General features: G+C 41.1%; 1 protein-coding gene across 1 annotated transcript in view; it reads right to left on the reverse strand.

The window, feature by feature from the left end:
- LSAMP (limbic system associated membrane protein) overlaps positions 1–23,038 on the reverse strand; it is a 987,400-nt gene that overhangs the window by 575,958 nt on the left and 388,404 nt on the right. The gene's annotated exons all lie outside the window — the stretch shown is intronic.

Raw genomic sequence — 23,038 nt, forward strand, 5'->3', positions numbered from 1 at the left:
CACAACAAGGCTGAAAACAAGGCAGCAAAAACAAAGCTCTTGGCAAGTATTTCTGGAGACAGTCTTATCTTTCCACCAAAACCAAAGCCTTTACAGGATACCTGGCTGACAAAATTTTGTCTTATTAGTTCAGATTTGTCTCCTAGAGCTCTCATATTAAGAGGCTTGGTGTTTTCATACAGGGTCTGTGATCATGAGCTGAAGAACAGGCTTGAAGCTCCTTGGGAGAGGAAGACAGTATGATCATGGGCACATCTTGCATGCTCTTGTGTAAAATAGGAAAAAAATAAACATGCAAAAACAAAAGACTACCGACTACCAGCCCCTAGGGATTTGTGGGCGTTGGATCCTGAAATGTACTTTTTCTAGTCTTCATCGTTCCCTGCCTCTGCCTGAATATAAAATAAGAACAGGAATGGAATCTTTTACCATCAAATCTTGATCTGGTGACAGTTTTCTCCACTTGATGGTTGAAAGTGCTTTTGAGTTTCAGGCTTCCTTTTATCTTGTTTGCAAACAGAATGACGTTTCTGTCATTTCAGCCATTTGCCCTCATCATCAAAATAGTGATGACAGCCATTTCCTGAAACTATGGGGCTAAGAGAAAGGAGGGGAATGACAAATTTTGGAAGATGGCTCTGTATGTAAAAGTTTAATCAATACAGAAACAGAGTGCTGCTATGTTCAGGAATGCTATTCATCTCCCTAAAACATCCAAAGACAGGCAGCAGGGAGCCTCTAGCCACCATAAAGCCTTTTCTGTGTCCTAGAACCAGCAGCTGTAAGAGAATTTTGACCTGTACTTTGCTACATAGATATAATACAAAACAATTATGTTTCTCCATACTGGATAGACCCATAGAGAGGTATTAATATGTCTTTAATTAATTATCATTACTACAGATAGCTAATAAAATATCCTATAATTCAATTTAAGTTGTCTGTTTTAGGTAGCTGAAGGACAAGAGTATAATTCCAGCTGTCATTTTTTGTCTGTGTGAATGGGATTAATCAGATATGCTCAGAGTCAGAAACCAGTTCTGAGCAGTTTTTCCAGCAGGGGGACCTGAGCCCTCACCGTGCAAAAAAAGGACAACGATGCATTAGAGCATGACCTTAGGTGGAGCACTTAACCTCTTTGTGCCTCATTTCCCCCCCATCTGTGGAAATAGAAATGGCATTTACCTAAGTAGCAGGGGTACTGTGCAGCTTAATTCATTACTGTGACTTTGAGAGCCTTGGATAAAAAGGTGCTAAGAATCAGCAGGGGAAGGAATGACACACAGGAACATTACACATAGGCTGGTGGAACAACCTAATTGTCAATTCAGATATGCACTACTTACATGGGTATTTATTATAATGGGTATTTTTGTTGGTGGTTTTGATTTGAGATCTTTATTTGCTTTAATGTGCTGTATTACCACACCCAGGAAATTCTCTATTAATCCACAGGACAGGGAACAACACTCACTTTCCATACCTTATTCCACAGACATATCCAAATGTTGATAGAGAGGGACTATCTCCAAGCCAGAGATTAGACCTCAGGCTTGGTGCTTCTGTCAGGACTCTCCTTGAGAGAGTTTACAGTTTGGGGATATGCAGTTTGCACAGATGCCCATGAGGCTAGCCAAAGCCACAAAGGCAATAAAATCAGTGGAAGGATTTGTGTTTGTCTCAACATTCCTTGATTCAAGAACAAGGAACTGATTCAAAGCTTACATATTCTCCTGAGACAGCACGATGAAGTAGCTAACAACATTTCCTAGGCTTCATTCACATCCGTGACACAGAAGTATTATTGGTAATACTCATATTACCAATCCCTAAAGCCATCTAGCTTCCCAGCTTCTATTTTAATGCCTAATGCCCTGCCTAGCACAAGCTGTGGGAAAGTTGGCTGACACCTGCGGTATCAGTTGCTAATATGACACTTGGAAGTTTTAAAAGTCCAATTATAATGGCTTTGCTTCTAATGAAGCTAATTAAGAGCAAGAACTGTGGGAACTTGCATCACCCAGAGAAATCTAGCTACCAATACTGGACACATCTCAGCATTATAAAACTTGAGCCCATCCTGGGGCTGATTTCCATCCTTTGCTGCTAAAACACTACTTTAACTCCACAGGTTCCAAAAGGACATGCTAGTGTCCTGCACTTAACATCAGCAAGAAGAGAAAGTAAGATCCCTGATTTTTTAACACCCCCCCCCCCATCGCACTGTCTCTTTTTGCTTGTGACAAAGACCTTCCATGTCTGGGTGAGAGAAAGCCGTGCGCGTGCCTAGTGAGCAAACAGCTCTTTGCATTGCCCAATATTCCAGCAGCAGTGCTTTATGAATCTAGAGATAGGCAGAGCAGCATCTAAAAACATGCTCTCAAATTCCTTTATTTATCTGACCGGAATGGGAGGTCACAATAAGGCATGTTAGTAAAAGGTTCTGCAGAACAGAGTACTGTTTAACGTGTCAGAAACAACAGAGTGTTATAACCTCACTTTGGATAAACACATTTTATACCACAGACACTTAGGCAAATAATGCTTGGCTATATTAAGTAATGAATAATTATATTAAAAGTAAATTAAATGTAGAAGAGAGACAAGAAAGAATTGCAATTTGAATATTTCATCCCCTTGCTATTTGTGCTATAAATAAGTGTCCTAAAGACAGTCATTAAACCAAGTCTACTAATAAGTAATGCCTTTTCTACTTCTAACTCACTGATTTCTAAAGCTGAGAGCCACACCCCTAGCTTGTTTTTTTTGTTGTTGTGGGTGGCTTTTTTTTTGTTGTTTTGTTGGTGTTTTCCCCCTCTGACTGTATTTTTACAGAAAAAATAAGTAATCTTTCCAATTTTTTAAAAGCAAAGACAACATGGACCAGTGCATCCTAATGTCTTATGAATCAAATAGACAAGACTAAGGCTTACTGTGTTTTAAAACCACTAGGTTTCAAAGCTCATTATGCCCTGGTTCCTTGGATGCCATCTTTTCAACTGAACTTCTTGTTCACATGCTTCTTTTCTGGATCTTCCCTGCTATGGTAGGGATCTCACAGAAGGACTGGATGGAAATCTTGTTATTTAGCTATTTAGTTAATTTAGTTTTGTAAACATAACTATTCCTAATAACTATTTATCTAGTTACTTAGTCTCCTTGCTTTTTTTATTTTATAGGAAGACAAGGGAGATGCACTTGTGGAAAGTTAAGGATGTTTGCTTACCAGATACAGACTCTGAAAATGTTTGCACTTCTCTGTGCCTTGAAGGGCCTGTGTAGTGAAAGCAGCCTCCCTCATTTGCATGTGAAGAGCACATGAAGCTAAGCAGCATCTCTGGCTGTGCATTGCCAAGTGCTCTCCTCTCTCTTTTCGGGATTATGAAGAGCTCTCATAAGCTGTCAGACTGACACCTGCGGCGAGCAGCACTCGGGAGTGTCCAAGCAGCGCGTGAGAGCACTTTACCATGCCAGAAAGGAGGCAAGGAAAGCGGGGGAGCCCTTAAAAAGCAACGAAATCCATACGGAGATAGAGAGGTGCAATTAAGAGTGGCTGGCACTAAAGGAGAACCTTTTTCTCCATTTTAATTTCTGAATTGCTAAGGAAGCATAAAAAGCACCTGCATCTACATATCTGAAGCAGAAGGTAGCGTTTCCTTTTAGAGCAAAGGGGTGCCAGGCACTCTGGTGTGCCCTCTTGCTGCTCCTGCCATGGTGTGCTGTCTAGCATTATATTCTCAAACAGATTTCAATATTTAGCAGGGAGAGCTCCCACTATAACCTTTGTAATCCTAATGATAAGGCAGAACTTTTTTTCTCTCTTTTTGAAGATGTTTGCACAAAGAAGTACTGCTATGTCCTTGCTGCTTTCCAGACACTTGGAAAGACGTGAACCCTGCCTTAGTGAATGTTTAAAGACTGAAATGCAAGCAGGGGTTATCAGCAGAAGAATTCACACAGAAACTTTTTACACAAAGCTGTAAATCTCTCTGAGATTGATACAAGAGATTTACACTCCCAATAACAGTGATAAAGTTCAATATTTTTATATAACATTATCCAAGCAAAACTAAAGATACAAAGGGGCACATGGAGGGATCCACATTCCCCATAGTGTATGAACAACTCTTCTGGTATGTAGTAGAATTCGTGACCTGGAGGAAACCAATCCAGATGTGCCAGTCCTAAAGGAATATGAGAGGGAGAGTGTGAGTGTTGTGGTGATGCTGCAACTCCCAATGCTATATGACAGCACAAATTCCTCTTTGGGAAGAAGGATTTAGATCTCTCCCAGAGATCATTTATTCACTTTGAAAAGTGACAGACTTAACTTCAGCCGTTTGAGAAAAGCAAAGAACGGTGGAAGACAATAGAAGAGGTGGTAAAAGTAACTGTCAAGCTCAAAGGTAGAAGACTAAGACTTATGTTCAGCTGTCAAAAAAGATAACCAGGAAAGTTAGCACCACAGGGTAAAAAATATTAGAAATGAGTCAATCTCTGGGGAAAAGAGCAAGTCAAAGTAGAAGGAGTGCCAATACTAAAGTAGTTCTTTGGGGATCATTCTGAGTGTGAGTGACTGTTCCACGGAAAGTTGGGTGAAAACTCTACTGTTTCAGGAAAAATAACAAAGGAAACTGAAAGGCAGAAAAAGGGGAAAGTAAAAAAAGCTGAGAAAAAAACACCTGTGTTTGTGACTCTCCCAATTTATCAGATCAACTCATAAACACGTATCTTCTCTCTTCCTCTTAGAATCCTGTTTGCGTGACCTGCATTCAGGCTTACCATGGGAAGACATGAATCAGTGGACTCCAAAGCACAAAAGAGGACCCACGTGAGAACAGAGAACTTTCTCTGTGGCCAAGTTCATGTGTGTGAGAGCTGGGACAGCACCCCGTGTGTAAGAGGTAGCAAGTGACACATACATGATCTTTCAGGTGTTTCACTTAGGAAAGGACCTCCATAATATTCCCCCTGAAACAGGTTGCTCCCGGGTGTTTAACGAATGGGTGGTCATTTAATGGCCCAAGGCAAAGCCAAGGAAGGTTAACGCAGACATTAACAAAGCAGACATTAACTCTGATAACAACAGTTTTCATGGAGGATCATTGCTATTACAAACCTTACTCAACACCATAATGCCAAGAGTCACTACCTACTTTTCCCTCATCTTTCAAATAAAGTTAGTGTCTTCATGATGCAGCAGAGCAAATAGTGCAGCCAAAATCTGAGACCTTCAACTTTTAATAATTGCCTGTTTGTTCAGATACAAACAGTATTGGACTTCGGCTGGAAGATAAATCAGCACAAAGACAGCTTCATTTAAATAGAACTCCAAAAGCACCTTTTATCTTGAAGTAAGCAAAAGGAGAGAATTGTCTCCACCAGGCAATTTGGAGGGCACAAAGAGTGCTGCCATCCATGGAAACATTTGGGGTGGGGTGGACAGGCCGCCGAGCAACCAGGTCTAGTGGAAGGTGTCCCTGCTCATTGCAAGGTTGGACTAGACGCCTTTAAAGGTCCCTTCCAACCTAAGCCATGCTAGGATTTTATGACTGGGAGTTACAATTTGTTTGTTTTGTAGGAATCACCAAGGGGTCCATACAGAGGGGCTGTGTTTCTGAGCTACCAGGTGCTGTTCGCTTAAATATTACTTTGCTAAGGAAACATGTAAAATACATTGCCTCAAGTAACAGAGGCAATGTATTTTTCTTTCCCTCCCAGCACCTCCTGATGTATAAGGTATGCTTGACACTTGAAGCAGAAGGTTCCGCTGGGAAAAAGACTCATTGTGTGGTATTTGTGCAGGGAAGGCTTCCAGCCACAGCGGCCATTAAAGATGGAAACGAGCAGGCAAAGCTACAGATGGTAATGAGGTGTCCTTATGGAATCCCTTCGTGGTGTTCAGAAATTAAACAAAAGGAATTAATTTATTTTTTTTTTAGGAGCAAAGATAAGGTATCATAAGCATTACCCTGCAAAGATTGTAACTCAGTGTTTCAAAAAGATTCAAGAGTCCCAGTGACAATTAAGCCATTGAAGGCTCAGAAGATGAGCCTAATTAAAATCTTCAGTGCAAAGATCAGTGACCTAACAACACTTGATCTTGTCAGCTCAGCCATATCATCTTCCATCTATTGGTGAAGGGCCCGGAGGCAAGAACAATGGATAGAGGCTGGCCACAGGTGTGCTCTGCTGGGTTGTGGGAAGGGAAAAGAGAATGTACAGTATCACCCACACACTGGAAATGAAGCAATCAGGGAAACTTACAGAAACTAAATCTCAATTAGGTTTTGAAGTTTAAAAATGAAAACGACTGAGATCAGATGGCTGAAACATTTGTATCCAACCCATATGATAAATGTGTTTAATATTAGTCGTACTTTGAACTTTGCTATCTCCTTCCACTTTAAGATCTCAAAAGGTTTTGCAAGCTTTAGAAATAAAGCCTCATAATACCTCTGCAAGGTCAGCACTATTATTCTCATTTGTAAAAGTAAAATAACTTGGCCAAGGTCACATATGGAGAGTCAATGGCAGAGCCAGGTATAAAACCTATCTTTTTGGCTCTTGGTAACATATATTTAAGGTGATCTGCAAGGGAAAAATACTTGGGTATGTGCCTATTTTTTCTTTTCATTTTTATGATCATGAATAAAGAAAGTGTTAAGATTTTTTTAAGAGTTCATATAAACTGGCCTGAAGGACAACAGTGGTACTTCAAACAGGAATGATGATACAGATTTAATTTTCAAGCCCTTTGAAATCTGTGGGGGAGAAAAAATAATGCTAAATTAAATATTGGTTAATAAATAACAACAATAATGATAATGATAATAATAATAATAACAATCTGCTGTAGCACTAGCAGAATGACTCCCTATGTGAGCACTGTATTTGAGAATAAAAGTAAGATGCCTCTGATACAATTACTCCATCTCATTTATGGCTAGGCCACAGTGGTATAATTATAATTATTCCACTGTAGTTCTACCAGTTCATTTCCCTGTGTAAAGTAAGCCCTAAGGGATTCTTTTCCTGTTTCTATTCAACATTTTAAATTTATATTCTTTTTACTCTAGACAATCTCTGATGGAAAATTCAGAAAACTACTGCATACCAGAAAACCTGGGGGCACATCTACAGATAGCATTAGGTTGTTGTAACTCTGACTGTAGATCACCTGAGGATCTGCTTTTGAAAAAGTGAGAAGGAGGATCTGCGAGAACACTGAGCTAGTTTTATTTTGAAATACATAGAACTGAGATGAATGGGAAGCTATCAACTCAACAGCTTTCTAGGAAACAAGCAGAAAATCCTCAAAATCAAAAATCCTTTCCTGTCCCCTCCAATTGAGCGGACAGTATGAATGACAGACGCTCAGATGATCAATCCTCTAAAAAACCCAGGGTTGGGTACTCTTTGACATTCTGAAGGAATTGGTTCAGACTGTAACTAAAACAACAAAGCACTAAAAACTCAGTAGTCTCCAGCACATTTATCTTTTCCACATAAAACCAAAGTACACCCATTTAAACAGGTGTCATATTTCATGTCAGACACCCAAACTGGAGCACCAGATTTAGCACCTAAGAGGAAAATCCTGCCTTGCAAATCTGTGATGTCATTCACACAACAGCCACCTTTCCATCCAGAAATTTGTACTTGCGGCAGTGCTCTGGCCATAGTCAGTACAGGAAATCTAACAAAATTGTATGATGTACCTCTATCCCTACCTTGGGCTCCTATTTCATTGCTTATCTTCCTTGGTAAGCCTGGCCTTAGGTCAGTGTTATGAGATACAGCCACTGGATTGCACGCACCGTGGCTGCTCAGGTGATTAACTGCACTCCCACAGTGACAGAACCCTCCTCGACTGTGGCTTTATTTTTATACAAGTGAAAATTGAATATTTGTGGGAAGGCAGCTAAATAATGTCTCTGGAAAAACAGTACAGCTTAGATCTTTGTAGTTATATGTTCAGACTTCAGCAGTCACACTTCTGCTGCACATTTCTGCATCTGTAATTGCACACTGTGTCCTTTCGATGTGATTTGCAGAGCTTTGCATTGCTAAGCTTACCTAACAGTAGAAAAGGGCCACAAAATCCCCCAAGAAGCCTTATTACAGGAGCTTGCTAAGACTGCCAGCAAAACACTTCCCCTGAATTTTTGAGGCTAAACATAGACATGCATATGCTTTACAAAATGCAGGAAAAAGAGATTTCTCCTTTAGGACATCCATGTCATGCCAGTGATTTCCCCTCAGTTACTGCATAAGCACATAGCAGAGGCAGCAGAAATGACAGATGGTAAAAGAGGCTGCCATACTTGTAGCACAAGCAAGAAAGGGCAAGGCCCATCCAGTTTAGAGGTGCTGCTTCGCAAAGGTCACTGGCACCATTATAAGTTGTGTCCTGGAAGGACACACACACCACAGCAGGAGAACACACAAAGACCTTCCATGGCGATGCAGGAAACTTGCAAAAGGTGGAAAACAAGGTTGCAAAGTCTGCTACCCGCACAGATTTCCTCCACTACATCTCCTTGAGGAGTCACTTGCTGGATCACTATTCTTCTATCATTATTTGAATCTCCAGCAGTAAAGAAAAAAGACTAGACTTTTGAAGGTTATTACATATTACATAGACATCTTTCTGATAATAGCAGAACTATTAACAATGCCATGTTTGTCTTCTGAGATCAGTAATACAGCATTATACACTCTGTGTGCATTTTCCCAGCCCACTGCACAGAGCAGATCTAGGACTAAGAATCAGCTTGCAATAAGACTCAGATCTTTTTCAGAAAGCTCATGCTGTGGCTGCTGGGACCCACCACATATGCTCCAAAGAGCAAGCTATAATTTACCAGAAGAAGGAGAAGGAAGATCATCCATTCAACATGCTTGAAGCACCAAGTGGTCATCAAAGAGAAAAAAATAAAAAAATAGAAATAAAACCAAGGAAGAAAAATAAATAAATAAATAAAAAGAAAAAAGAAGAAAAAGAAAGAAAAAATAAAAGAAAAGGAAAAATTAAAAAATAAATAAAGAGAAAAAAAAAATAAAAACTAAAGAAGGAAAGGAAAAAAAGAAGAAAAGAGACCCTGTACCTGGCCCTTTGCCAAGACAGCAATTCCTTCTCAGGTGTGCATTTGATCCAGAAGGTCTCTGGATGATAAATATGATTGTGTTACCAAACTAAAAGCAACAACACGCTGATTCCCACTTGCTTGGGGGGTCAGGTGATGAATGGGCAGCAACACAGAGAGAAACATCCTTGTGGTGGAGGGAGTTCCCTAGAAGTAGTTTGATCTGGATATCAAAGAAGGGGAGAGGGAGGATGAAAGACGTCCAGGCAAAACAGAGCCAGTGTATTAACAAAGCTGCTTTTCAGTACACCCCTAAGAGAAGTCTCTCTTAAAAGAAGGTGACACAAAAGATAACATTCAATGAACCAACTTATAGCATCTTCTTTAACAAAGCTATCTGAGCACAAATAGTTTGCAACACGATCTACTTAAAAAAAGCAATGGAGGTGGAAACAGCCAGTTCACTTCAGGAACAGCCTGAGGTAAGAACCCAGATGCAGATTTCCTTGGCTGAGTGCTCTGCTGGCTGGACAGGGTGCTTCCACAGACTGAGATCACTAGTGACTCAAAGGTTTGACATGGTATCTTTCTTTAAGCATCTTCTCTAAGGTGCAGCTCTTCCTAAAGTGGAAACATAGTCTTCAATCTCTACATCAGCACTAAAACATGCAGGGAATTCTGGAGAACAGCTTCCAGCAACTTAGACTCTAAAGCAAACAACTGCCCCACCACATGTATGCTGCTCCTTTTAATCCTCCAGGGTCATCCCTACTCCTCTTTTATGACAGAAAAAAAGAACTTTGTGAATATTCATCTAGGCTTTTATACACTGGGCGCCATGCAGTGAAAACAAGGAAGATGCACTGTCTTCTGCACTGAAATCAACACTCTCTGGTCTCACGGTCTTTTTTCCAGTCTGGCAGCACAGGAATGTGCAGCTATTTTCTATAGCCAGTGTTTCCCAAGACAGAACCAGTCATGCTAGGATCCAGCCCTTCAGCTAGAAATGCTGATTTCAGACGGCAGGGAAGTGGAAGTGTTTCACTCATTAGAAGCAGTTTCTACCAAAAGCTGCTGCAATATGCATGGTCTCACTAACCCCACAGTACCTTTTTTCAACTTTTCTCCAGGGGGAAAGGGATGAGATATTTAGAAAATAGAAGAGACAACCAGAGATGGATAGAAAAAGCAGGTCAACCAGCACGGAGATAACCAGCAGGAAAGAAAAGCGGCAGTTAAAGTTTGTCAGAAAATAAGATTCAAATATTGCAGGCCTGCAGCATCTGTAAACATGTATTTAATCTGCCCACTCAATTATAATCAGTCTTTCCTGGAGAAAAGTAAACATTATGAGAGAGGAAGAAAAGAAATTTTTGCTTCTAAAACTGTGAAGACTTTCTAAATTTCAAAAAGTGATTGCAGTGTAGGCAGAATTTTGACTCCATTGATTTGATAATTGAATTCCTCAAAGACAGTGAATAGTCATAGCACAAACCTGCTCCCAGACATTGACCCTAAACCCTGCTTCATCTCTCACTTGAAGGAATTGCTTCTGGTTCAATCACTGCAGCAATGTGTCTTACTCTATTCAATCCATGCCTGCTGGTCTTCACACCAAGTGATGGTATTAAATCAACAGCAGAAGCCAAAATTTTTTGAGATATGTGGAAATTGTTATGGCAATGTGGACAAAAGTTAGCAAGACTCCTTTCACTTGCCTAACTAAACTCCAAAATTGAAGACCATAATTTGATTGGGGGGAGTGTAGGGCTGGGTGCACTTAGAGCATCCACTGCTCATGAAAAATCAGAGATGTCACTAAGATGTTGATGCTTCAGCCAACACAATACACAGCCCAACATAAACAAGGATTGCCACAGCAACATTGGCTTGAAGCACTTTTTTCCTTTCACATGTCATTTCCCACTGTGTGATTTACCCCACCACACTTCAGAGCTTCAGGTTTCCACACATTCCCTCTGATCCTGATCAGAGGATGGTGAGGCAGGGAGGCCTGATTTCAAGGACCACAAGGCAGACCAGCCACATTGACTTCTATCTCCTCTTCTATTCCTGTAGAAGTAGGTTTGTGTGTTTGTGTGGATGTTTTTTATGCTACTTGAAGCAATCCCTAGGGAAGACAACTTCTCAGCTAGCTGCTGAAGCTGGTTTCCTGACAACACAAATTGGAAAGAGCAAGGCAAAGGACTCAGCCCAGCAAGACAGCATGAGATACCATATGAAATCAATTTTATGCTTATCATCTGGACAAATACCTCATAGCAGACACAAGCATCCCAAAGAATCATCAGTAGATATACTGGCCTATTTTGCCCTTAGAAGCAAGGAAGAGTGGAAACACAGTTATTGAATGGGCAGTTTGGGTTTATCCAGGGGTTGTGGAAAAGGAAACCAGAGTAATTTTTTTTCTTTTTCATAATGGCCTGTGATTTGACCAACACAGTATAACTGCAATATCTAAATTAAATTCTTATTGAGACAATCTTACTTCAAGCTAGACTTCTTCTGTTCTCTCCCTTCGAATTTCCAGACCAGATAGAATGAACACTGATGATCAATGAAGTTCAACCAAAGTTCAGCACAGAGGCAGTTCCATGCAGGAGACTAACTGAGCAAATCTAAAAGACCATGGTGTAACACAGTCAGGAGATTGCCAGAAAGGCAGCTCTGGAGTTCAGTGTACAGAGTATTCCCTCAGTTAATGTAAACTCAAACTTACTTGTCGGCTATGTTGTACCTTTTGCCCTTTCCAGATTAAAGTCAGGACAATGATCCCCTTTTTCTTGTCCTTCTCCCATTTTCTGTTTCATAAAATGAACAAAACAAGGACTATCACAAAATTAACGGTGAAGAAGAAACCAAACAAGCAGAGCAGAACATGGCAGATTATACAGTTAGATAGGAAGGTATAACAAAATAAGAGAAGGACAGGATCTGCTTTTACCCACCAAGTGCTCCTCATTTGTACAGGGAACCACAGTATATCATCATCATTCACCTCTATTCCACACAAATCACTGTGCTGTAATCATTTTACACCTTCATCTGAGCCTCTATTAATCCTCCTTTTGGGGACAGCTCCTGAAAGTCCTCCTGGTTTTCTGTTTCCCATTAGAGACATGCACAAAGCTATGTCTTCATCATGCTTCTTCTAGCACCAGATCTTAACAAAATAAGGGGAAGGAAACCTCAACTGATTAGACAGAGATCTTATTGAGTCTGTGAAATACTTCACATATGTTCTGATGATGATGGTGTTTTGCTACAAGACCAGGACATATTCAAGTAGGAGAGAAAAAAATAAGGTAATTGCAGCCAGAGAAGAGCAGGATGAAAACATGTGAGAGGAAGAGCCCTTTAGACACCAAGGTCAGTGCAGAAGGAGGGGGAGGAGGTGCTTCAGATGCCAGGGATGAGATTCCTCCACAACCCATGGTGTAGACCATGGTGAGGCAGCTGTGGCCCTGCAGCTCATGGAGGATGCAGAAATGGAGGAGCAGCCCACGGAGGAGCCCCATGCTGGGGCAGGTGGAAGCTTGAGAGGAGGCTGTGAGCCCATGGGGTACCAGTGGAGAAAGAAGCTCACGCTGGAGCAGCCTCTCCTTGAGGGACTGCTCCCTGTGGAAGAGTGAGTGACCCACACTGCAGCAGCTGAGGGGTGCTGCTGCCCATGGGAGATGGAGCCACACCAGAGAAGTTCATGCAGCACTGTCTTCCACGGGAGGGACCCCACAGTGCAGCAGGGGAAGGACTGCTCTCCCTGAGCAGCAGGAGAAGCCACAGTGATGACCTGACCATAAGCCCATTCCCTGTCTCCCTGTGCCACTGGGGGAGGACGTAGAGTAGGGAGGGAGGGGTGGACAGAAGGTGTTTTGAAGGTTCTATTTCATTTCTCATTGTCCTGCTCTGATTTTGTTATTAATAAATTCACTTCATATCTCTCAGTTGAACCTGGTTTGCTTGTGATGATATTTGGTGAATCATCTCTCTTGATCCTTAACTCGTGACCCCTTCATTATATTTTCTCTCCCATGTCCAGTTGCAGAGGGGAGTGAGAGAGACTTTGGTTGGTGGCTGGCTTTCAGCCAGGGTCACCCCACTACCACACTGGGATAACAGTGAACAAACAGCTGCACCAAGAGCAAACACGAATCAAAGATTGGAAAACATTTTTTTTCCTCCCCAGAAGCTAAAAGTGCTTCCATTTCAGTCCTAAACTACTCTGCAAAAGAGAAACAAACAGTCATGATGCTTCCTTCAGGAAATCGAAGACTGAATTTAGAAGAAAGCAAGGAAATTATTTTGATAACAGTTCAGAAGTTGAAGCACTTGTAAAAAAGATGGAGGCATCCTCCAAGTCATTAACTTCTGAAGCAGTGTCCCATGCCCAGCTTTGCTAGTGAAGCCCCCAGAGTGATGGGGAATGCTTCAGGTTTGTGCATCCTACATTGTCTCCTTAGAATGGAGACAATGCAAGGAGCCCACCAGCTGCTAGCCCTGTTCCCCTCTTTCAGAAAGGCTATGTTATATAAGGAAATACCACTCTGGTCAGTCATGGTCAACAGACCTTTTCTCTTTCGATCTCTTTTCCCTCTCCTTCCATTTGAGGTTTTTTTTTCCTTCTTTCTTTTTAATATATGAAGGCAATATTTACAGCCAAAGCAGTGCTGAGTAAGATGCAGTGATTATGGCTGATTTTATCACAGCCGTATTACTTAGCTGCAAGGTGAAGCGCTGTGCTAAAATGGATCATGAATCCCCGAAATTGACTATCCGTCACCTTTATAATCCTGATGGAAAGGCAGGTCAGATCAGGCCTGACAACTCCCCATGCAAATAAGACTACACCAGTGACGTCTGCTTGCCTCAAGGCGTTTATTTGTCTGGAGAGGAAGGTGATGCCTTAGGGAATTGACTAGAGAAAGAGGGAGAGGAGAAGGCAACTACTCCAACTGCCCCTGCAGGAATCAAGTGCAAATACAGGAGCCAATTTTGTGCACAGAAAAACTGCTAGAAATATTGAATGAAAGAATATTACAAGCAGCTAAGAATCAGGACTGTGGTATGAACTCCTCTCCCTGGGTAGAACAGATTTCAGTTTCGAAGTTAGAAAAATAAAATAACATCACCTCACCACTGTGAATTTGTAGTATCAGATGAAACCCACAAATGAGGAAAAACTCTCTAAAATGTCTGAAGATTTTAGTCATAATTCCTTCCAATTCAGTGTCACTTTCTTTCTCACAAAGTCAGATTTAAGAAGTGTCTGTAAGTTTGGAGACCAAATCCATCAGGGTGTGAGCAGCGGCCATTACATGTGGCACCTATGCAAGAAAGCTCACAGAGTGATGGAAGTGTTGAATCTCACAGGAGGTGTTTATTTCCAGACAATCAGTTCACTTGATGTGAAAATCACTAAACTGCTCCATTGAATCTATTTAACTGGCATATGGCCATATTAAGGAAACTTCCCAATCTGACCCTTCACAAGACCCTCCCGCAGTCACACTCCCAAGGCCAGGGACTTTATCTGCTGGCACCAAAGACCCTTTGCAGCAGGTGGCTCCAGTGAGCCAGCACTTGCCTGGCTTGACTCTCTCCATACCCCAGTCACACAGACCAGATTTCCTCAGCAGTTGGACCCCAGGTTTCCCTCAGCAGAGTCTCAGATGTCTCATTCCATAAAGCAATTTATTCAGGGTGTGGCAACACCAAAACAGCCCAAGCTGGTGCCTCTGAGGAGGAACAGCAACAAAGTACCCCCTTGGCTTTTATCCCCTCACAGTCCTAGCTCAAAAAACTCTTTCTCTTCCCTTCTGAGTCCTCAGCCCTTTGCAGTGTCTCCCAGTGCCCATCCTCCCAGCCTGTCCACCAGCCTTTGTGCCCTGTGTTAGGGCAGCCCACAGCCTCCTGTCTCTGGCTCCTGCCACCCAGAACTCAACCTGCAGCACCACTGCACCTGCACCACAAGTATTCCTCAACAACCACATGCAAGAGGGACAGTCTTTGAGAAAAGATGAACTAGCATGTTATTTACTGTTTCTAATGAGACTGATGCACTGCTTTAGGTAAACACCAGCTTCTTAAGGCAAGACTTGTTCTGAAGTATAAACACAGGTTGTCTCATTTGTACACATCCCAGGTTTGGGCAAATCTCAGTACCACTGAGCAGAGTGCTTGCTCTTGGCACCCATGTTCTATTCCCAGCATAATTTCTTACAGATCAGACAGCCTAGCCATAGTCATTAACACTGCTCTTTCTGATTCCTGCCCATGCTAAGAGGTTAATACTATGTATGTCATAGAGCTCCTACACCCTTGTTGTTTAAAGTGGGGTAGACTCTTTGAGATCCACAGATAGATGATATTAAAGAAGGGTGAAGTCTACTTACATCTTGCTTTTCTCACCTGTCCTTTCTTCCCCTTTCCTCTAGTGCCTCTCCTGGGTAAGTCACATCCCAGCTAAACCTCTTAGTGAGTGATTACATTAGAGATAGTGCTAATTACCAAGTGTCGGCTTCGTGGTACAATCTTATCAACACCCCACACTTTCTCCCCTGAGGTGAGGGGGCTTGATCCATTTCATAAAAGTATCCTAGTTATCTGCTCCAGCAAGCTCCATTCCCTCAGGCCTGAAGGTGGATTTTTTTTTCCTTTTTCTTTTTTTTGTTTTGCCCTAGGCACAGATTCAAAGCTTTTCTGGTAGAACCTCTTGCAGGGAGGTGGGGTTACCCCAGCAACAGACTCGTGGGTATTGTCCTGTGTGTACAAAAGGAGCCAGTCAGTTCCCAAGGCGCTGTGTTTTGGGTAGCACACTCATTGGCTCATCCCCAGCAAGCACTGCAGTTCTAATGCCCTCCACCAGGCACAGGAAGTCAACATCTGCCCCACAGCTGGGAACGGAAAGTGGTGTAACAAAGGCAGAGTAGAAGTACCTGCAAGAAATTCCCATCAATTTAGCATTGCCTGGTATTTTTTTCCTAGAATCTCCATTCATCCAAGCTCTGCCACTAGTGTCTGCTCTCTCAATTCAGCCATGCTCTTCTGCCCTGCAGCACCCCAACCCTGAGTTTGGGGCTCCCCCCACATTTCTGACAACTTAACATGGGGTAGGCTCAGTGACCCTCTGGGTTTGGCTACAATACTGCCAGTTACCAAGGCTTTAACAGGATAATTTCATCTTGCATTATAATCCAAAACACTATTTGCTTTCTTATTAGTGGATGCTTCAGCTGTATTCTTTCTGGTGGTTTGCTTATTTTTATGTTTGAAGGTTGTTAGTGCTTTGTTGGTTTTTCTTTTATTTTTTTTTCCATATAATTTGTGTGCGTATTATTCGCTGTCCCTGGAATTCATTTTGTTCCCTGCTAATGAAACCTCTGCGTCGCTAACAAAGCAGAAAATAAAAAAGGTAAATAGTACTCTCCAGAAACAATTTGTTTCTTGTTCTGTAAATTTTTGCTGAACAGCATCTCGGGGAATTTTCACCCCAATAAAAGAAGAGAGAAGCAGGAGATGATTGAGAAGAGGCTAGAAATGCAGTTAGTTGATCTGGAAAGGAAATAATAATTATATGCACACCATCGACAAATAAGTACCCAGACAGCTGCACCTGTGAAACTCCAGAAAGCACTTGAGCACCCAAGTCATTTGACTGAGTAGAAACCACTGGTTGTAGAGACATTTGAAGGGGGGACTAGTTTTCTCATGTTTAACCCTTTGGATCTACATCAGCCTGAGAAAAGAGAGGAGGATGCAGAATTTTAATGAGCAATCCTGTTCTGCTAAGACACCTAAGGTAGGTACAGACCATGTCCAGCAGTATTGGTGTCAATGAATACAAAAGGAGGAGATGAAAACACTTAGGAAGAGGTGATGCTGGTATTTCCTACTAGCTGCTAGAGAAAGGCGCAGGACATTCTACTAAAGGTAGTTCATTTCTCACATAGGTGAGTCATTATGTTCACTTTCAAACAGCTCAATACAAGCCACAAGGCTGAGATTTTCCAAAAAAAATTAGACCAGTGAAGAGACTTTGAAGTTTATATTGATGATCCTAGGTTAAAGGCTTGCAATTGAAAAAAGATCTGAATTTATAGCTGCTTCCACTGATTTTACTGTCTGACATTCAGATCCTAAACCCTCTAATCCAAGCAGGAAAGTAAAAAAAATGTCATAGGGCAGGAATGGAGATGTTCTTACATCCTTTCCACCAAAAATCAAGTCATATGTTATCTCTGTGCCTTACTGCTTGGGAACTAAGAAATTAGTACACTTCTTGGGAACATAAACAAACCAACATCAGATTCAGCCAGAGTGAAATGCACTGAAAGCCAGGTTTTATTTCTGAGATTACTCCATTGGCTAAAGTAGCCAATGGAATTAGGTGGCCAAAAGCCATGTGGCCCTAAGTCCCTTTGCCACCTTTAAAATTGCATGCACAGCGCTCCATGCATGAACACACCTTTGCCCTATCACTCACTGGATTACTGGACCAGCCCTCGCATGGAAGATTAAATACAAACTGCTCTACTGCTAAAGCATATTTATTGAGCTTTAAACACCATGTAATTTATACATCTCTCCTCACAGAGTAGGAAAAACTCCATCAACAATAATAATGGCAACATTCAATTTCAATTGGTATGTTTTTAACTTACAATAAGCAACCTGTTATAACTATAAAGAGGTCTTTAGAAGTTATGCAAGGTATTAATTGAGCTGCTAGGAGACCATGCAGGTTGGTTTTGTAGTAACTCTGCAATGAAAAAGAATGCAGCAACCAGAAAAATCCTGGCAAGACAGCAGCACCATCTCAGGAGATGATTGCTTCAGCTGTACTAGTTATTTACATGAAGTCAATTCCAAGTGATTATTAAGAACATGAGGTTTATCGTTCAGTATAAAAGGCCAGTTCATTACGTCCCCACAAGCTACAGCTTAAATGGCAAACCTCGATAATTTAGTTTTTCTAACAGCAGTTTGGAATTTAATCGCTGCACAATAACTGCATTAATTCTGAATTAATTTCTTAATGGAGATGTAATTGTCTGAGTTGCATCTAAGGGGCCAAAATATCCTCTCACTAGCATAAATCTAGTGGAACTTCATGTGAGAGAGCGGGATGATTTCAGCATAAGGAAACTTGAAGTCAACAGGCAGCTGAGTTTTACACTGGCATCAGAGGGGACAGTATGGCCCAACCATCATTTGCACTGTTTCACTTTCAGTCCCATATGAGCCTTGTTTGCCTGGGCAGCATTCTTACAGGTACTGATCATAAATGAAATCATGTCTGTTTACTACCATGATTATAATAAGAATACTTCATCTCAAAAGGCTGCAAAGCATTTTGCTGCAGGGAAAACATTTCAATCAATAACAAAATGCTTTTAGGTCTGGGGTGAAGACTCCAGATCATGTAGATGGAGAAGCTAAAAAGGCAGACGGCCACATTTCCATTTGGCTTAGACATTCAAGCTGACACCTCCAAGTACTATAACAAGCTCTGTATGAACAATTTAGAGACAATCTGTTCAGAAGGTATTCACAAGAACTCAGATTCTATTGTGGCAGGCATGCTGGAAATTCTTAAGGATTGAAATCAATGGGAACAAAAAAATGATATCTGCTACAGTCATAATATGGATGAGAATTGTGATGGTAAGAAACTGATGCTGTAGGAAGAATGCCTAGATAGCATGAACAGGGACTGATGAAACATATTTTAGCTCTTCCAGTTGTCCATTCGAATGGATGAACTCATAGTAGCAAGAAGAAAACTGAGAACACAAAAAGCAACAAAGAAATTAACCATCTGGAAAAATCAGTGCATCAGATAAAAGCTACAGTGACAAATCCACATGTCAAACAGGAGATTTAAGTCTACTGAGTGCCCTAAAGCTGCAAGGAGTTCCTTGAGGCCCATCCTATTCAAAGCCATACCAAGGAACATAGCAAGTGTGGCAGTAACACCTCTTAGAATCCAAGATATACAGATAAATTGCAAACTCAATCCATGATAACAAGTAAACCTGACTGAGAAAACACAAAGTAACAACCCATAATTCCCTTCCTTCAGTTTAAGGCCAACCACCTACCACCATATACAAATACAACCCCTTTCCTGCTTTAAGCAGGCAGAGAGAAGAGAAAATTTGCAGATGTTCATGTTGAGCTTTTTCCTTCCAGCACCACAACAACCTCATGTGAATTCTCCATCCACTTTCCATCTATTCACACCACTGGTGACACAGAACCACCAACAGCCCCTCTAGTGTTTGATTCAATATTTATCAAATGAGAAGAGCAGTCACAAACAGTACCCTGCTAAAACATCACGCACCTGCTTGCCTGCTCCCTGAGGACCTCCTCCACAAACACTGCCCTGACACAACCTTTGACAGAAGAAACAGAGCAGCTTGTTTTGAGGTCTATGATGTATATGAATACATCAGCAATAGATTCATTTAAAAACAAGACATATGTAAGCAAATAGATATTCACTACCTTTTTTTGTGAAGGCAAAAAGCCATAAAGACTATTCCTCCTCTAGTGCCAGAAAGGCCTGAGTAGAAAATGTTCATGATGTGAGCAAGGCAGCCAGCATCAGAAGTTGTGTTAAGAGATTAAGAGACCATGGCTCTTTGTATGCCTGAAAAGGACGCCAGCTTTCAGGTCAGTGAGCTGACCTTCCTTATCGATAGAGGTCATGATGAAATTTAGCAGATCAATCATCTAAACTGTTGGAGAGAAAGGAAAAAAGACCTGCCAGAACAGTTTTGATTTAATTTTTTATCAAAATCCAATCTCTCTGTGGAAATTGTCAACTTCAATGAAATGTTTGATGGTTAAACATTCAGGAGTTTCATTGCGTTAATCTCAGAACATTTTGTTTAGATCCATTTTTTTGATTTTTTTTAATGTCATGTTAATATTTCATTCAATCTATTGCTCTCTATCATATGTGTGTGAATTATTATTTACTTCTTAGTCTAATACAATAAAAAAGGAAAAGTAAATAAATGAGACGAAATAGTGAGAGTTTAAATAAAAAAAATTCTTCTTCATTGGGAGAAAATTGAACTCTAAATTCAGAATTCATCTCAATTTATTGAGACAGGATTAAGTTCTAGCATGCGCAATATAACTGCCCTGGCAGTCTAGTCATTATAGGCTCTTCTGGCCATTACACAGGCTGTGCCAGGCCAACTGGGAAAGGAAATAAAGCTTAGAGAAAGAAAGATATAACTTAGTTGTACCTTAGAAAGAAACCGAATTTGCTATAGCCTCTGGCATTCTGTGGTATCACAGACATTTGCCTCTGGTGTCCCAATTCCCTGACATGCAAGACACAATGTAATTCACATTAGGGCAGATTTTCCAAATGCAGGTGACAGACCAAAGACCTACTTGTGGTACAGTATGTCACTGGATTAAGTAATTTTTATGTTTAAAAGACATATTTTTTGCGTCCTTACATCTTTAGATCACATCCATCACTACAGTATCGTAGCAGTTGGTGATGTTCATCAGAAACAAAACCAATAAGTAGTCAAGATTGCATAAAATGGTGGCTAAAAGTGGGTTCTTAATTCCACACTTTGGCAGAGAATAAATTGCATGATCCTTCACACTGAAAAACTAAACCTGATCAGGAAAGCCCCAGTGAACCCCATGGTGAATTTCCACAATAACTTACAAAATGCACATATAAGACAACTGCAAATCTAAGCCAAAGCACTGCGATCAGACCCAGTAAAATTCTCTGGTCTCTCAAACTGATGGTGGTGGAGCTGAAAGGCACAACAGCCTTTTCTGGACTTCAGACCTATGAATCTGTGAATTCACAAAAAAGTAGTGCATACTTCAACCAAAATCATCCTGCACATTTCAGTCTGTAGCAATCTACAGACACATCCTATGATGCCCACATTTGGGCAGCAGACCACTCCAAGCATTCTGCACATTGAGGCAGAGGATGAAGTAGATAAGTTTTTGGGATGCCTGTAAACCATTTCCTCTGTAATGCCTATGAAACCTACACAAATTGGGCAACAGGGAGCTTTCATACAGCTCACCTGGCAGGAATAACCTGGACCAATCCCATGGAAAGTGTTACCATTCGCAGAAAAAGCATCCTATAAAAAATGTTCTTTTTGCAAACATTTATTACTAATGGGAAGCTGGTACAGGACTCCTTGCTCTCTCCCAACTTTGCACACAAGGAGTGCTGGGGTTATTACTGGCTAATCATATATTCCATTAAGACTGACAGTCTGAAAAGAGAAGTGCCATTTGCACAAGTTCTCACCAAGCTCCAGCAGCCCTGTCAGTGTCACAGCTGGACTAAGATTCTCTAGTGAGCAAAAATGAAGTCAGAACCTCTTTAATATATAATTAGCAATAAGAGGAGTGTGAGGGCATTTGAATAATATATCTCGTGGTCAGATGAAGCTGTAGGAGCCAAAAGAGAAAGGGCATAACAAGTCAACGAAGCAAAAATCAGAGAAAAATGAGACTAACGTGCCAATGTGAAATGAGAGGTCCAGTTTTAAGCTGATAGTAAAAGTAGCACATTGCATTTTAAAATACCTTGTTTTCAAACCCTTTTCATTCAAAAATTTCCAAAACAGTGTCAAAGGCTTGTGAGAGCAACTGTTCCCTTATGCAGAGAAAACAGAAACCCATAGGGAGGCTGTAAAATTCCCAAAGCCACTTACAGGTTTTCAGTGGCAGAATGGGGAATACAAGAATATTCTCTACTAGCTGCAGGAACTGGCCTTTCCCATCCTATTCATGACAAAGAGTGCCCAGAAAAAGGGGGATAATGCTCAACACTGCTGAGTTTTCCCATACAGTGGATTAAAAAGTAGTGTTTGGTATTAGCATCAAGTTTCACTGGTGCCAGGCTCGCCTAAGGCTACACTAGCACACTAGCAAATGTTATACTCTCAGTGCCTGACAAATGCAGAGAAAAATGAGAGAGATGATTTAGTGCTAAATCCCTTATTTTCAGCACCTCAAATACAGATGTGTGTTTCTCTTATGTTTTGGTTCATGTTCCTCATTTTATTCACTGCCTTGCTTCTTTTTTTTTTTTTTTTTAATTTTCAGAAGTACCTAGAATTGCAGATCAAGCTTCATTTAGAGCCATCACCTTAATAACTACTGCACTTGCAAAAAAATAGCATAGATATAACTTTTCATTTTTCAGCAGAGCAGCTCTTCTGACCTTGACACATTGGTGGTCAATTTTAACTGAGTGTACCATGCCGATCCACCAACTCATCCATCATATCTGTTTCCCCCAGGCTTTCCCATCCTGATGCAGCAATCCTTTTTGGTTCCTGCAGCTACTGTACGTGGGAAAGACCATAGTGCTTCACAAGAAATTTCCAGCTGAAAACCACCACAGAAAGAGCAAAAACATCTTGGGCCAAGGAGGATTTAAAAGCAGAATTGAACAGGGTGCTCTACTGTTCCTCCTAAAATAAAGATTCGATAAAGTAAATAAATTTGAAAAAGATATACACAAAAATCCCTTCAGCTCTTCATTTAAAGGTAGAGCAGCAACAAAGCAGCATGGCCTGCAGCTGGGGCAGCAGATTAAGTAATGGACCTGTGCATGCAGAAAATCCTTAGAGATAGGATTGCCTTCTACATAAAGAGCACAAAATCTGAGGTAATGGTTTCATCTGACACCTACTGAAAATGAAATAATTATTTTTTTATAATACTTGCATGGGGTGCAGTACGCAGCTGAGTTCCTCAGTCAAGCTGGCAGCACCTTGGGGAAAGCCTGTGTAAGACAGGGTAGGAAAAAGCTGGAGGGGGGAGGAAAAAGAGTGAGAAACTGCTAAGATAATTACAGTAGTCTGTGAAGGGAGCAACAAACAAACTAGCATGTACTGACCAATTCCCCATAA

Source organism: Melospiza melodia, chromosome 2 (assembly GCF_035770615.1).
Source record: "Melospiza melodia melodia isolate bMelMel2 chromosome 2, bMelMel2.pri, whole genome shotgun sequence".
NCBI classification, from domain to species: domain Eukaryota; kingdom Metazoa; phylum Chordata; class Aves; order Passeriformes; family Passerellidae; genus Melospiza; species Melospiza melodia.